This window comes from Squalius cephalus (assembly GCF_949319135.1).
Source record: "Squalius cephalus genome assembly, chromosome: 4".
Classification (NCBI taxonomy): domain Eukaryota; kingdom Metazoa; phylum Chordata; class Actinopteri; order Cypriniformes; family Leuciscidae; genus Squalius; species Squalius cephalus.
Window position 1 is genome coordinate 48871127 of NC_137125.1, and position 15706 is coordinate 48886832.

The 15706-nt window shown below is 39.5% G+C and overlaps 1 pseudogene across 1 annotated transcript; it reads left to right on the forward strand.

The window, feature by feature from the left end:
- The first annotated feature begins 2368 nt into the window (after positions 1–2368).
- LOC307157733 (putative polypeptide N-acetylgalactosaminyltransferase 8) lies at positions 2369–7966 on the forward strand (annotated as a pseudogene). Its single transcript has 10 exons — positions 2369–2561; positions 3122–3338; positions 3412–3578; positions 4483–4522; positions 4798–4912; positions 5473–5650; positions 5750–5887; positions 5974–6069; positions 6137–6335; positions 7830–7966. The product of its transcript is annotated as a putative polypeptide N-acetylgalactosaminyltransferase 8 (transcript).
- The last annotated feature ends 7740 nt before the right edge of the window (positions 7967–15706 follow it).

Sequence of the window (15706 nt, forward strand, 5' to 3'; positions counted from 1 at the left end):
TGAGAACTTGTTGCGCTTTGTCTCAATTGATCCACTTTTATGTCCTGAAACAACCGTTTTTTGGGTCGACAGCTTATAAAAATTTATTTATGGGTTATTTAGCTTGTTTGCTGTACACCTTGTCACATAGCAGCTTTTAGACATTGTTTTGTTTTTTGTTATAAGTCATAAATGACAAGGAGGCAGCCTCTCCCAATGCCAAAGTCAATGGAGATGGTTGGATTGTTTTCCCCCCCGGTGTGGGCGTGGCCTAAATACGCTCTGTCTCTATAAGTACTTGTACCAGAGCCCGTCTACAGAGAGCCTGGCCACTCCCTATTAAGTCCTATTGTACCGAATTTTGATTTTAGTTCCACCAGAGTTCCACTGGGGGCGATCGCCCATGAGTGCAAAATGAATGGGAGTCTATGGAGCTAGACGGCTAATTTTGTCTCTTTCACCCGATTGCCGTTGAGAAATCTCAGATTTGATTGTAGGTTTTGCAAGTTCAACATGGGTTATAGGTCGAAAGTTGAATGAACGAGTACTTATGTCCTTTCGATTTCTTACAGGTTGAGTTGTTGTTGCCCATAACACGCTAACATTCTGCTAATGAACGCTGATTGGTCAGTGAAGGACTGATTACGACCAGAGATACCGCTTGATGGCATCGTGGTATCATTAGTGGGACCAGAATGTTAAGGCCAGGCGTGGTCTTTTAAAACAACAAAACAAAAACTCTTCTAGCACATGTATTTACCTGTGTCAGCTGTGATGTCGATGCCTCGAGAGAAAACAAAGTGCAGAGCGCGAAAGCACCAAAGTGACTGAAGGATTGCCATAAAGCAGTATCTCATTGACATTTTAAAAGACTTTTTAAAGCAAATAAGTGACTCTAAAAAATCTAACACCCAGCAATGTGTAATTTCTTTGCATCTCCTTTCGAATACAACATTCAAATTACTAGACAAAAAATGATGTCCTGAGAAAAGTGGATTTTGAGGGGTATAGCTCCATAGACCTCCATTCAACTGCACTCGTCCTGTGAGTGCCCTCATGTGGAACCAGAGTGGAACTGCAACCAGTTCAGAAGCCGGAAGTTTACTGAGAGTGGAAGTTCTCCCCTTATTAGACATTCTCTGCTTGTACTTTTACTTGAGTGGCCTACAGTTTTTGGATACTCTACCCACCTCTGGCGACCCCTAGCGACAAAAAGTTTGTATTTCAAGTTTCAAGTTTGTATTTATTTATATAGCACATTTAAAAACAGCAAACAGGGCTGACCAAAGTGCTGAACAATACACAAGATACAGAACAAGGACATAATCACACATTCATGACAAAAAGCTCACAATGAATTAAAAGCTAAAGAAAAAAAGTAGGTTTTAAGAGAGGATTTAAAAACAGTTAGAGATTGAGCCGCTCTGATGTAAACCGAAAGGCTGTTCCACAGCCTAGGGCCAGCAATTGCAAAGGCTCTGTCTCCTCTATTCTTCAACCGTGATCTGGGGACAAAGTTTTTTTCACCAACTGTGAAAAAAAATTACATAATTGTAGCTTTAAGTGAACGCTCAAGCCATGTCTCCCTCTAGTTGCCAAAACCAGCTAGGGGAACAATAGAGAAGCTGTCCTTGCCACGGTCATCTGGGGTGGAACTTTACTTTTGTAAAGCTTCTTTAGAACATTATATATTGTGAAAGTGCTATGCAAATAAAACTGAAAACCAGCTCACCCAGCACTTCGTTTTCAGACGAACTGCCAACAAAGACGTTAAAGTTCATTAAATAGCATGTGTAAATTGTAAAAGTCTTGTTTGCAGAGGCAGGGTGTTTCTTCATAAATTAATGTTACAATACTATAAGTCTTTCAATGCTGCAGGTTTTGTGAATACTGAAAACTGCAACTGGTGATAATCTCTTTGGGAATACTCTTATGTGCCTATTGTGACTTAGAATAAAATATCTGACTTTGGTGAACTTTATGTGGGTGCATCTCAATTTTATTTTTTCATAAAATGGTTATTGGTGTAACAAGTGATGTCTGTAATCATTAAGGCTAAATCAAAATTATTCAAAAACATTACATTTTTAAGGTTTTACTGAATGATATGATTGAGTTTCAGAAAGTTTGGTAAAGTTAATATTTTCCAAGCTCTACCCAGTGTTTACCAGGATTCAATGTCCTGGTCTCCTCTTTCCCAATTACTTCCCAAGAAAAATGTGATCATGTTAGAGTGATAAAGAACAAGGCAAACTAAAAAAAAACACCGAGCAAACATTGGTGTCACAAAATCTAAAAGTACAACATGGGACAGTGCCCACAGACTAACTGGTATGTGAAGAAGGAAAACATTTCAACAGTTTACTGTGATTTTGCTGTTCTGATCATCATGAGAATTAGCTGTGTGAAGAGTTTGTTTCCAGTCTTGTCTGTCGCTGTGGTGTTTCTCTATATGAGTTCTGTCAAGTGGGAAATCCAAACTCAAGAAAAGCAGCTTCACCAAGTCCAGCAGAATTTCTCGTTACACAGCGCACTTCTCCTCAACAAGCTGGACAAACTGGAGGCTCATTTATACGCTGTTGGTGAGTTTCTGTAATCAAATTTGACAAAAATAATTTCTGTTCACCTGTTTTACATATTACCCTTTAAGCGCTCTTTAAAGTTGAATTTATTTTCTTTTAGTTCACCCATCTCGAATATCTGTATGTCTGTCTACATACCTATCTATCTATAAATGAAAATTGTCATTAATTACTCACCTTCATGTCTTCGGAACACAAATGAAGCTCTTTTTAATTAAATGATTTTTAAATAAAAAATCAAACAGCTGTTACTATGTCACTAATATGATTGGGATATCTCTTTTTAAACATCTCTATAAAAACATGATGGTAAACATTTTTCAAAAGTATTCAATTCATGAGAAAAAAAAAGTACTGAGTTCACCTTCAGTTTTACATGCACAACATCACTATTTTGAAGAAACATGGACAGTTTGTATTAATGTCATTTGAAGTAGACCATGATTTTCAAATAGATAAAACACCAGAAATCTTGTTAATATGAGCCTTAAGGTTTCAACTTCGCTGGTTTACCAGAGTAAAAAGTAAATAGTAACAAATTTACACAAACATTTTTGCAGAAGAGAAAAGCCTCAAAGTAAGAAATGAGAAGAAAACAGTGAAGAAGCCAGCAAAGAAGCTGTTTCCAAACTCATATCTCTTCAAGAAATGGACTGTGGAACTTTCTGAGGACGACCAGAGGAAGGCTGAAGATCTCTTTCAGAAATACGGCTATAATGCCTTCCTCAGTGACCAGATGCCTCTGGACCGGGAGCTACCAGACACTCGAGACCACAGGTGAGTTTCAGCCGTTCATGGAAACACTCTGACGTTCTTGATGGATTCATAAATTTTTCTTTTGTCATTGTAGATGCATTGGCTGTGAATATCCACACAATCTGCCTACCATCAGCGTGGTACTGATTTATCTGGATGAGGCTCTGTCTATCATTCAAAGAGCCATTTGCAGCATCATCAACAGAACTCCAGCCCACCTGCTCAAAGAGATCATACTGGTGGACGACCACAGCAGAAATGGTTTGTTTCTCTCAAAACCTCATCAAATCCTATAGTTACAGATGCATATTATAAACAAACTGAGCTAGTCATTCTGGATGTATGTCTTCCACAGAAGAGCTGAAGACTAGGGTTGCAAAGGGGCGGAAAATTTCCGGTAAATTTCTGGAAAGTTTCCGGTAAATTTCCATGGAAAGTTAAGCTGGGGAATTTTGGAAATATTCCATATGAGAAACTGATGAATTCACATGCTGTAAATCCGACTGACAGGGCAACATTGCAGCGCCCATCTCATGTTATAGATCAAGATTATTTATAAAGGTTTTTAAACAACCAAACACACTCACTTACACGTATTTGAGAATCGGAATATCAGATTGGCTAGTTGATGACATGGTAAGCAAGTTTGTGAATATTTTGAATTAAAAAGGAAAAGCGAAATAAAAGCGACACATCTGTCATACAGTATTATTGTGGCTGCGGTGTATCGCGTCACGCGTCGCCATGGAAAAAACTCACTCTGGGGCAGGGGGTGTCAGTTAGAATATTTTAAACTTACGCGTAAAAGGGTTAAAGAAAAGATCGAAAATAAATATTTGTGTGTGCTGTAAAGTGGTTAGAAAAATTTTTAATCGGAATCGGCTAAAATCGGTATCGGCAGGTCAAACTCAATGAAAAAACGGAAATCGGAATCGGCCTAGAAAATTGTAATCGGTGCATCTCTATTTAGCATCTTACTTATCAGCTTGCTATCTACTAGATGAATACATTTGTATGTGATATTTGCAATTTAAACATTTAATAAATATATTTCCCCATAATATCATCAAAACTTACTTCACTTTGTTTAGTCCACAGGCTCAAATGTGTGCCTTCAATAGTCTTGTGCTTTGGGCATCTGTACATGTGATGGAGGCATGCACAGTGCCAGTAGGGGGTGTGGTCTCAATAGTGGTCTCACTGCAGTAAGCAGTGTGCTATGTGCATGTGATTGAGGAATGGCATGGATATTCAAGTGTATTTGAATGGCATCTGTTTGTTTTAGTAAAGATTATGCTAAAATATACTTTCCTCAACTATATTTAAGTTCCCTATGAAGAGCCAACCTTCAACTTTGAAAATTCCCAGTTTATTCCTGTTTGTTCCCATAAATTCCTGTTAATTCCCTTAAATTCCCATTAATTCCCATGGAAAGTTTCCTTGTGCTCTATTAAATTCGCTCTCTCCGGCTGTTCTCCAGGAGTCCCTCTGTAATGGGAATACTTGTGGTTGATCGTCTGTTCTTCGGTGAGATTGGGACTCTGGATGGAGGGATGCAGGTGTACGGAGGAGAGAATGTTGAATTAGGAATACGGGTAAAGCACATGATCATTCTACTGAAGTATATTATATTAAACACTATATATTATACTATATTCAGTGTTGATTTTTCTCGGCTCAGGTGTGGTCGTGTGGTAGCCTGGTAATACCAGACTCTGCTACTTCACTTTGCTTCGTAGACAGAGTCTGGAATGGCATAACAGAGAAGTGTTTTCTCTCTTGCTAGGAGAAGTTTAAAATCATTGGTTACCCGTAAGCCAATCACATAACGTTTGGTTATGGCATGTGTTATGCGCATGCTCGGCCGCATTTAACTTTCACTGTAAACACATGTATGATGCGAAAACAAAACCATAGAGCGAAATACCGGAGTGAACATGGCTGTGAACGACTTTTGCAGGTTAAGTTAAGTAAATCTACGCATCCACGGTACAATCAGCGTGTACGTCACGGCTCTCAGCCCGCCCTCTGTTCGTTGATTGGCCCGGCTGTTTCCAGACCGGTGGCAAACAGAAAGCTCTGAAGCTGTCTCAGACTGAGTACAGAAGCGAAATGAAATTGAGCGGAAGTACGAAGTCTGACGTAGTCAGGCTAGTCGTGTGGAGGAAGTATAGAGATTGTTCCCTGCTCTAAAGTTGCTCACATTGAAAGGACGCACAAACCCTACATGCCTGACCTTAGAGGTGTAATGAAGAGAAATGCCCTCAGGGTGGCATAAGTTTGGATGGACGAATACAAGAAAAATGTCCACATGGCCTGAGGTTCGGTTTGAGACCATTAAAGTAAACCGAGAGGTGTGACTAAAGATTTGAAATGTTAAATTGTTCTAGCTCTTCATTAGATTTGTGATCTGTTCTCTCCTTTTCCCACAGAATCATGGGATAGACATCGGTGATGTTTCAGAGAGAAAGAGACTGAGAGAGAGGCTGAAATGCAAACCATTCAAATGGTATCTGGAAAATGTCTATACAGCGTTAAATCCTGGGAATGATTTACTAGGTTATGGAGTGGTGAGTGACATATGGTTCACTATGACTCAAGAGAGTTTTATGTAAGAGAGGTTTAATATAATGTCCTTATTATCTCTCTTACACAGCTTATTAATGATCTGCAAACAAGTTTATGTTTGGATAAGGGGCCATCTGAGGAGAACACTCCCATTTTATATCCATGTCATTTCTTTTCCTCACAGGTATAATATCCTCTCTTCTCTGTATTTTTGAGGAATATTTGACGCACTTTAGTCTCTTCTTACACAGGTATTTTACTATACAGCAAGTGGTGAGATACTTACTGATCCCCTGCCGACCCTTGTATACGATCGGAAGCGCTGTCTAATTGATCCCGGCTCAGGCAGGTTTCCAGAGCTGTCCTGGTGTTCAGGCACTGAAAAACAAAAACACATGTACTGGGACTTCAAACAGGTGAACAAACCCCAAATACTGAGAGAATACTGTGGTATATCACAATCTGAACATTGCATGAAATAACTTTCTTAATCTTGTTTGATTTTTAGGGACAGGCCCAAGCGGCAACCTCCCCGTCTCTCTCTTGAAACCAACACGGAAGTGAGTTAAACTGCAATTCATTGACTGGCCGCTTGAGGCTGGTTGCACAAGTGAGTCAAATCTGTATCTCCCCCATGTTAAAATTACCAACTTTACAGCAGAAAAAAACATGTTTACAGCCTGATTCTCTATGTGGCTTTGGTCTATACAGCTAATTTTGTCCTTCATAACAACTGTGAGGGGGGTGAATTTTTTTATAACTCATCCGTTTAGTTGATTAATATTTAAAGTTCTGCATAATTAAGGGTGTGTCCACTTTTGAGTGACAGGTGGATTCCCGCTGATGTCAATGCTAGCCGTTTGTCTGCTGTTAGCCGCGTCACTACTCACTTCACCTAAGCAAATTTTAGCTGCTGAACTTGCCATTTCTGCAGTGTTTGTACTTTTTTCGGGATTATTTCATACAATTTAATTCACCCATTACTTCGCCCACGGCTTTGGATTCCGTCGTTATCGTCGAGTATCGTTCGAGAGAACAACCAGCGCTGTATTTCAGTTGTTTTCCTCTGTGAACATGCACTAATGGATGTCTGACAATTTCGTTGGTTTTTGGAGTTTTCAGATTTAAAAACGTCTATAAAGGCTCGTTCGTTCTGCTCTCACGGAACAGATTGATTATAATATGCTTATGTAACGTTACCGTCAGATGAAATCCTGCAGGTGTCGGCGCTTTCTCCGTCCATGCAATAAATGCACATCCTTGAATGAGCACGGATTTCTAGCGCATTTACTTGAACTTCATAGATAATACAGTATATCTATGGTTTAACCCATTTGAGAGGCGGCCAAAATCTGAATTTAAAATGGACTGAATAAGCTCTCTACGAACTTGACGAGCGATGCCGCACTGACGGACCATAGACTATAAAAAAAGAGTGACTGACATGTAACTGTTATGCACATAAATCACTGTCACACACACTCTCTCAGAGTAATATTTACTGCATAATACATTTTCAACTAGCAGAATAGTACAGAATCACGATACACAGTCTCACTTGTAGCCATGTCTTTTAATAATATTTCGAAGGGCAAAAACAGGAACTTTTAATTGGCTTTACATCATCGTCACTTTAGCGCGAGGCCCTGTGCAGTCGCAGACTTGGTACTTTCCATAGGGTACTTTCAGTAGCATATAGCATTACCTCCAAAGCCTGAGCTACCTCGATCACGTCGAGCGGTAATGAGCGTGGTTTAAGATAGCCAGGCTCCTCCAGTACCACGCACTCCCCGCCTCTTTGCCCATTTTCTGTTATCCGAGAGTGACGCAAGGTGACGCGAGGCCAAGATGGCGACGACCGACTCCGCCCACTTTAGGCTTCAAAAAGGCTCTTCAGAAACCTACGGGTGACGTCACGGACACTACGTCCATATTTTTTTACAGTCTATGGACAGGCCATACAGAACAGAGACACCAAACGCTGTCTGGAGATCAGTGCTGAGCAGAACGTAAAAAACATTTTTATTCAGGAATGCAGAAACCAGCACTGGAAGATACAACATGTACTTCAGGATTTATGAAACTCAGGATATAATCAATTTTGATAAACGCAGCTGAAATGCTCGATCACATTGAGAAACATCACAGAAAGTGTTATAAAATAACGTGAATGCAGCTATGAAAAATTTGAATGAAATTAGACGCTAAAATGGCACAAAAATATCATATGGCTGATGAGAAAGTAAAAATATAATTGATACTCAGAAAGAGGATTTAAGAGAAAAATAATGATTTTCACCGTTCAAATATAATTTGCAAAATAGTCGCACAGCCCTATATAAATCATTTAAAAATAAAACACTTAACTATATAAAGATAAAAATTTGTCTTATCTGTTTACCTAGTATCTGTTTACTTGCATGTCATGTGAGATTTGTGAACATGCGAATGTGCTGTTAAATTATTGAAATATTAATTTAAATCCTCCGGGTGGCACATCATATAATTATTTTACATATAAGGGATTCAGCCGACAAATAAGTTTGAGAACACCTGATACAGAGCAAGTAAACTTTACATACAGTTTACAGAAACTTTACTAAATTAATGATAACCCCCCTAGTACTAGTACCTACTTTTCTACTTGGATAAATAAGTGTCTGTTTCAGTTTTTCAGACGTAAATTTATATGTAAATATATGTGAATTAATCAAAGCTTAATGCAAAAAAGAAGTGCTGCATGGGGTGTATAAAACCTCGGTGCTCTTTGGTTGTGGGATAGTATATCTCTGAAGACAAGAATTCCAAGGCACTCGAATGTTAGTGAAAAAAGTTAAAAAGCCTTTATTTCATTCATGGCTTACTTAAAAAATTGGTGTCACACCCTGATGAAGGCATGTAGCCGCAACGCGTAGGTGTACTTCTCACCAATTTTTTAAGTAAGCCATGAATGAAATAAAGGCTTTTTAACTTTTTTCACTAACATTCGAGTGCCTTGGAATTCTTGTCTTCAGATATATGTGAATTAAGTTTGTTTGATGATCTATCGCTTTAGAGAGTCATTCTGTTGAGACCCCCATCCAGTTGAGCTCTAGATAATATCGAGTGTTCAATACTCCTCCGCTCACAGGAGCTCCTGCTGTTTTGAGTTCCACCTAGACAGTGACATTGAGTGTTAGGCCGTCTTGGGTTGAGTAGGTCAGGCCTCTTCTCGCTCAGAGAGTCGTTCCGCTGAGGCCTTCGCTCACCTGAGCTCCAGCTAGACAGTGACATCAAGTGTTCGGCCCTATATGAGGCCACCTTGGTAAACTGTCCTTTAGGTCGAGCATGGCTGGCACCTCTCGCTCAGAGAGTCGTTCTGCTGAGGCTTCCGATCACCTCAGCTCAGCTAGACAGACACATCAAGTGTTTGGCCCTCTGTGAAGCCGCCTCGCAAACTGTCTGTAAGATTGAGTAGGTCTGGCCTCCTCTCGCACAGAGAGTCGTTCTGCTTAGGCCTCCTCTCATCTGAGCTCTAACTAGACTGTGACATGAAGTGTTCGGCCCTCTGTAGGGCCGCCTTTGTAAACTGTCTTTGATTAGACCCGTCTCAGGCCCCTTTCCTTGGGTTGAACCAGATTCCCCTATTGTAGTGACAAGGCGAGGGAACTCTCGTTTCTCCTTGCCTGCATTCCCCTAAAGGTAATGTCTGTCAGTTGGACTGACATTACCATACCTTATTATCTGCCCTTGGGACAGGCGTTGTTCGCATGCCCCGGTTAGGGTTCTCCTGGCTTAGGGCATGGGCCTAGGTCATGGCTGTGGGGGAATGGTGTCATTGACAATTCTGTTTGACCTAAGTGAGGGATCGGTCTCTGGCATGTAAGTCCGTTGAGCCTTCTTTGTGCTTGTCATAGCCATTAGGCAGTTATTCCTTCAGCATGGTGGAGGGTACTCGTTCCCCAGTGTCTTCGGACGCAGTGCGAGTTCTCATTCGAAAGGGTCGCATGTAACAATGGTTCCCTGAGAAGGGGAACTAGACACTGTGTTTTGCTGCCATGCTTCGGGCATACCTGTTCACGTCTCCTTCAAACAAAAGTGCTGATGGCATGTACTCTTGGTGCCCTTTATACTCACGGTTGCAATAAAGTGACGTCACAGTCTGTTTTTACACGTTTTTCAGGGAACTACACTAACCTTTTCCACTGGTGGCAATCCGTGGGGACGGATTTTAAACTGTGGGTACAGATTGTCAATACAGTACAGTTTATTTATTTTTCTCCTCCCTGACATTCAGGACAATGACCACAAGAGGGAGTTAAACCACCTTTTAACATTATTTAACATTAGAAAACTGCATTAGAAAACGTTTGAAAAACATTAGAAAAATGTGCACACACAAATAAATATCATCCTGAATAATGCTCTGATAAACAAATGACTGAGTTAGAAAAGCCTAAACTGGTTTAAAAACCATTCCAGTCAAAACTATTTGATCAAGTGAGGATGAGGCTTGGTCTAAAACATTTTTCTTAAGACTCATAACACTTCAGCCTCATATATATGAAGAATAACACCATTATCTTTCAAGTTGCTTCAGGTACCAAGGTGCAAATTAAACATATTTAACAACATAACAATTTGTCTGAGCTGAACCTATGAAATATCTGAAAATATCTTAAATATCCTGAAACATTCAACATGTTTTAGTTCTACATCCAGACGTTCTCGATGGCCATCTCTTGGCTTGGGGCAAAGTCCTTGCAGCATAAGCCTTGTCTTCTCAGTCCGTATTTTATGTGGAGTATGCTGCTGAGAGTTTCTTGTCCCATTCTGTTCCTCAGTTTGGACTTGACCAGGCTCATCTGTGAGAACACTCGTTCTACATCAGCATTGCTCAAAGGCATTGCAAGCAATGACAGAGAAAAGAGGGCAAGTTTTTTGAAAGTGTGGTCTCCACTGCTGTCTTTGTAATTGAGCACTTCAACCCAAAAGGCCTCTGCCTGGCTGTCCTCCTTGTTTGTCCATGGGAGATATGCAACAGCCTGATACTGTGTTTCAAGAGCTGCAAGATCACCAGAGTAGAGCTTCAGCATTGAGACTGAGCTGAGCTGTGGTTTTGTTTGTGACAGGATGACAGTCAGACTGAACACAGTCATATATTTCCATATCTGGATGTTAGCTGGGAGTCTCTGTTGCACTTGTCTGCCCGCTTCCACCAAGAAGTCACGGCACCTGCTCTTCATATTTCTCTCAGCCGTGCTCTCCATTCTTGCCTCATCCAATGCCATCATGAAGGTGACCCCATAATTGACTGCACCCACAGGTAACAAAACACTGGGGTCTGTTATGTCAATTGCAAGCAGTTGTTCATCTGATGTGGGGATCATTCCAGGTCTCACCACTCTGGAGATGAGGCAGCGAAAGAAAAGAAGCAGACACTCCAACATTTTGAATGGATTGCCCCTGTCCTGCTGGAACAGCTTTTTGATCCTGTTGAATTCTTGTAGAAAAGGCATTAAAAACAGCAGGTACAGTTTGTTAACAGGATCACTGTACATCTGGTGCAGGATTTCAGCATCATAACATCTCTGGTGGTCTTTGGTTAGCTGAAAGTGAAGCTTCAGTTCATCCCACTGATTGAGTATGCGTGAACAGCAATCATGGATGGAAAGCCACCGTGTACCTGACATCTGTACAAGCATCAAAGGGATTTCACCAGGATTGATGAGGCTGTAGATCTTTGCATACTCACGGCGGCGAAGAGCACTGTGGGAAAACCAGTTGTGAGAATGAGAGATTAAGTATTCAAGGTTGCGTGGGAGGGTCTCCACTGCCTTGCTTACACATAGCTGTATGGAATGGCACACGCACTTGAGCAGCTGGAGATTTTTTTCTCCAGATTTTTCTGGAGAAGGTGAGTGTACACTGAATTCCTCTTCCCTACCATGACACTGCAGCCATCTGTACCTAATCCAATGGACTTTTTGATGTCCAGTCCAATACTCTGTAGAAAACGGGTCAGAGTGGAGGCAATAGCCTCTGCTGTTTCACCCTCCAAGTTTATTAAACCCAAAAAGGTGGACACAATTTTGTTCAGTGTCATACTGAAATAGCGGATTACCACACAGAGTTGCTTGACAGATGAAATGTCTGTGCTTTCATCAATAACAAGGGAGTATTCAGCACCTCCAATAACCCTCTGAAGTTCTGTGAACATACACGGAGCAATGGCATGGTTAATTAATGCCGTGCATTTTGTCCGGTACATTTTGATGTCTTTGTCACAAGTTGAGCACATTAACTCCCCAAGGTGATCGACAGATTTAATGGATGTGTGACAAGCTACATAACGTTAGGTGGCTACCTTCAGCTCAGCTCTCTGTCTCGATTCGTTCTGTTTGGAGACCGCGAACCCAATGTCCGTAAGCCTCATTGAGGAGAACGGTGCTGCATTTTTTTTATGTTTATGTGCTAGCATGTTGTACGAGGTCCGCGTGGTGTGCACGTATTTCACACTTACATACTCTGCACAGTGCTTTTGAGTCGTCCCCCACGACGGTTTGAATCCATTCTTTTACTCCTTTCTCTTTCTCCCAGTCTTTGTTATATCTCTTGCCGTATTTCGCCCACTTTGTCCCGGGCATTTGTTCCTCCAAAAAAACTATCCTACAATCCAGTCACCATCAGTCGCAACTCGCGCGCATTCATTTAAACGTCACTCACTCACTGACTTTTTCCTAACCAGAAAAAAACAGATTGCCCTGCCCTGCCTCTGATTGGCTAGTACTCGTTGCCATCTGGGTCAGAGCCAATTAGAAGCAGAATGTGGGTGGGAAAAAACTCTGCTGTCTCCTGTGTGTATGGGGAAAGGGGAGGGAGGGACAGAGGGAACAGTCTAGACAAACGCCTACGTTTAAATCGTTTATATACTGTCTATGGTTTAAATAACATATAGAAAATATCTGCTTGACAACTTATTATGGAGCTGGGATCAAGCCCAAATAAGCAACTACACTTTAGAAACAAGCCCAAAAAAACGCGACCCGCGACTATCAATATTTGTAAGCGACTTTACAGAAAAACAAGCCCAAAGTCGCTTATAATAAGCGGACTTGGCAACACTGCATGCGATATATCGCCCAGCCCTAAATGAGAGTATGTCATATGTCAATAAATTGTTAAAACATCTTATATTTGCTAAACTGTAAGTGAATGAAAATTCAAAATGATAAATGATTATAGGTATTTAATCAGCTCCATTAATAATTCTAGATACCTTATTATCTGAATTGTTTAGATTTTTAGAATGCACATTAGCTTATTTTTCATCAACTGGTTAACATTTACAACAGCACATAAAAATTAGGTCTCATACACACAAACAAAAACCACAGAATGAAAATATAAATCGACTCTATGACAGTAGATGGCACTTATGGAAACAGCAGAAATAGAGCAATTTTCATGTTAACGGCTGCACACAAAGCAGCGCTGCGTTTATAAACACAAATCTGTGCTTATTAGGACAAAACAATAGGCTATATTTTGAAGAATGTCTGTAACCAAACAGTTGATGTTCCATATATATTTTTCCATACTATGGAAGTCAATGGAGCCCATTAACTGTTTGGTTACCCATATTCTTCTAAATATCTTTTGTGTTCAGCAGAAGAAAAAATTCCATTTATGGGTGAACTATCCCTTTAAAGTGATTTTTAATTAAAATACCTTTTTGGCTGAGGGATTAGTATTAGCATATTTCATTACAGTTAAATATGCCCCTAATTCTCATTACTGTGATGCAAAATGTAAATTACATATTATTTAAAATGTTGATTATTACCACAAACATACTTAAACATACTTAAAGGCCCACTGAATGCTGCATTTGACAGCTTATGACTGCCAAAGTCTAATAGATTCCTCCTTTAGAATTAATATGAAACTTTTACTAAAGCAAAACAGTGATCATAATCATGCTGAGGATTTGAAAAGTGTATTTTTTGTACATATGTCATTTTGAAATGTATGTTTATACATGCATGGCACCAGTGCTATCTCTTCCACTTGTCAGTGTTGTTTCTAAAGCCGAGTCTGTCTAACTGTTTCTCCTCCTATAATCTCCTCCACATCGCTTCGACATGTTTTGTGGTCTTCGCCGACTCACGCATGTGATCCGTTCTGTGCATGTCTCTTAGCATTAGCATTAGACATTAGCAATCGCGACCTGCTTCATACCACAGTCATGGTAAAAACATCAATGTAGTCACTCATCCATAAACATTATTAGATCCTTCAGCATGACGACAAGTTCCATAATTAAGCTTATGCTTCATCAACCTATGCCTTTGTTATTGTAAGAGGTTAGCGACCCCTAGCGACGAAATTTTTTTTACATAATTGTAGCTTTAAGTGAACACTCAAGCCATGTCTCCCTCTAGTTGCCAAAACCAGTCATGTATGGAGGAGAGGGGAACAACAGAGAAGCTGTCCTTGCCACAGTCGTCTGGGGTGGAGCTTTACTTATGTAAAGCTTCTTTGGAACATTATATATTGTGAAAGTGCTATGCAAATAAAACTGAAAACCAGCTCACCCAGCACTTCGTTTTTAGACGAACTGCCAACAAAGACTTTAAAGTTCATTAAATAGCCTGTGTAAATTGTAAAAGTCTTGTTTGCAGAGGCAGGGTGTTTCTTCATAAATTAATGTTACAATACTATAAGTCAACTCCTTCTTTCAATGCTGCAGGTTTTGTGAATACTGAAACTGCAACAGGTGATAATCTCTTTGGGAATAGGGGAGAGTGGGGTAAGATGAGCCAGTTTTTACTTATGTGGATCTCAAGGCAAGGGAAATTGAGACAGAAGTACAATGAAGACATCCACTGTTAATTTGGGATGTTGCCTATAAACTGAAAATTAAAAAATGCACCTATGACAAAGAGCCTTGAAAATATGACCTCAGAAAAAAAAGTGTTCATGTGACTCAACTTACCCCAGGCTAGGGGTAAGTTGATCCCAGTCAGTGGGTAAATTGAGCCATCTGGGGGTAAACTGACCATCCTATCTTTCACTTTTTTATGCAAGCATAATAATAAAAAAACTTGCCTCTTTAAAATAATAATTTAATAACACACTTACCTCTCTAAACAATGTTAACCCTCTGGGGTCTGAGGTGTTTTTGGGGCCCTTGGGATGTTTTGAAATGCCCTGACATTTGTGCTTTTTTCAGTTGCTTATACACATATTAATGGCAAAGGTGTAAATGCACTATTTAGCACAAAACAGGGCTACCATAATATGTGAGCAACATGTATGTACATGTTTGTATTTTTGAGAGAATGTTTATGCGTGGTTATTAAAAAAAACAAATCTTCTCCCCAAATGTGTCACTAATATAAAGCACAATACAAATAATTTAAAGAGAAGGCTTATATTGACCTTTTAAGATTTAGCTTACATCTACCTTGTAAATATATGTTTTGCTATTTTATTAAAAAGATTACAATTACAACAACAATTACAATTTCAACAATATTTCAAGTGTACTCTTTTTTTGTAAAAAATAAATTATAGGCCTACATTTTACTATATGTATATTAATTTATTTGAATATAGCCTACATTGGAACAAATACTATAGTAACATCTTAGTTGATGACTTTATTTTTAACAAAAAAAATCAATAAATACTGTGCGTATATATATATATATATATATATATATATATATATATATATATATATATATATATATATATATATATATATATATATATATATAACAACATATGAGCAGAAATTGCTAAACAAAAGCTTATTTGATGTGGCAGTAGTCTAT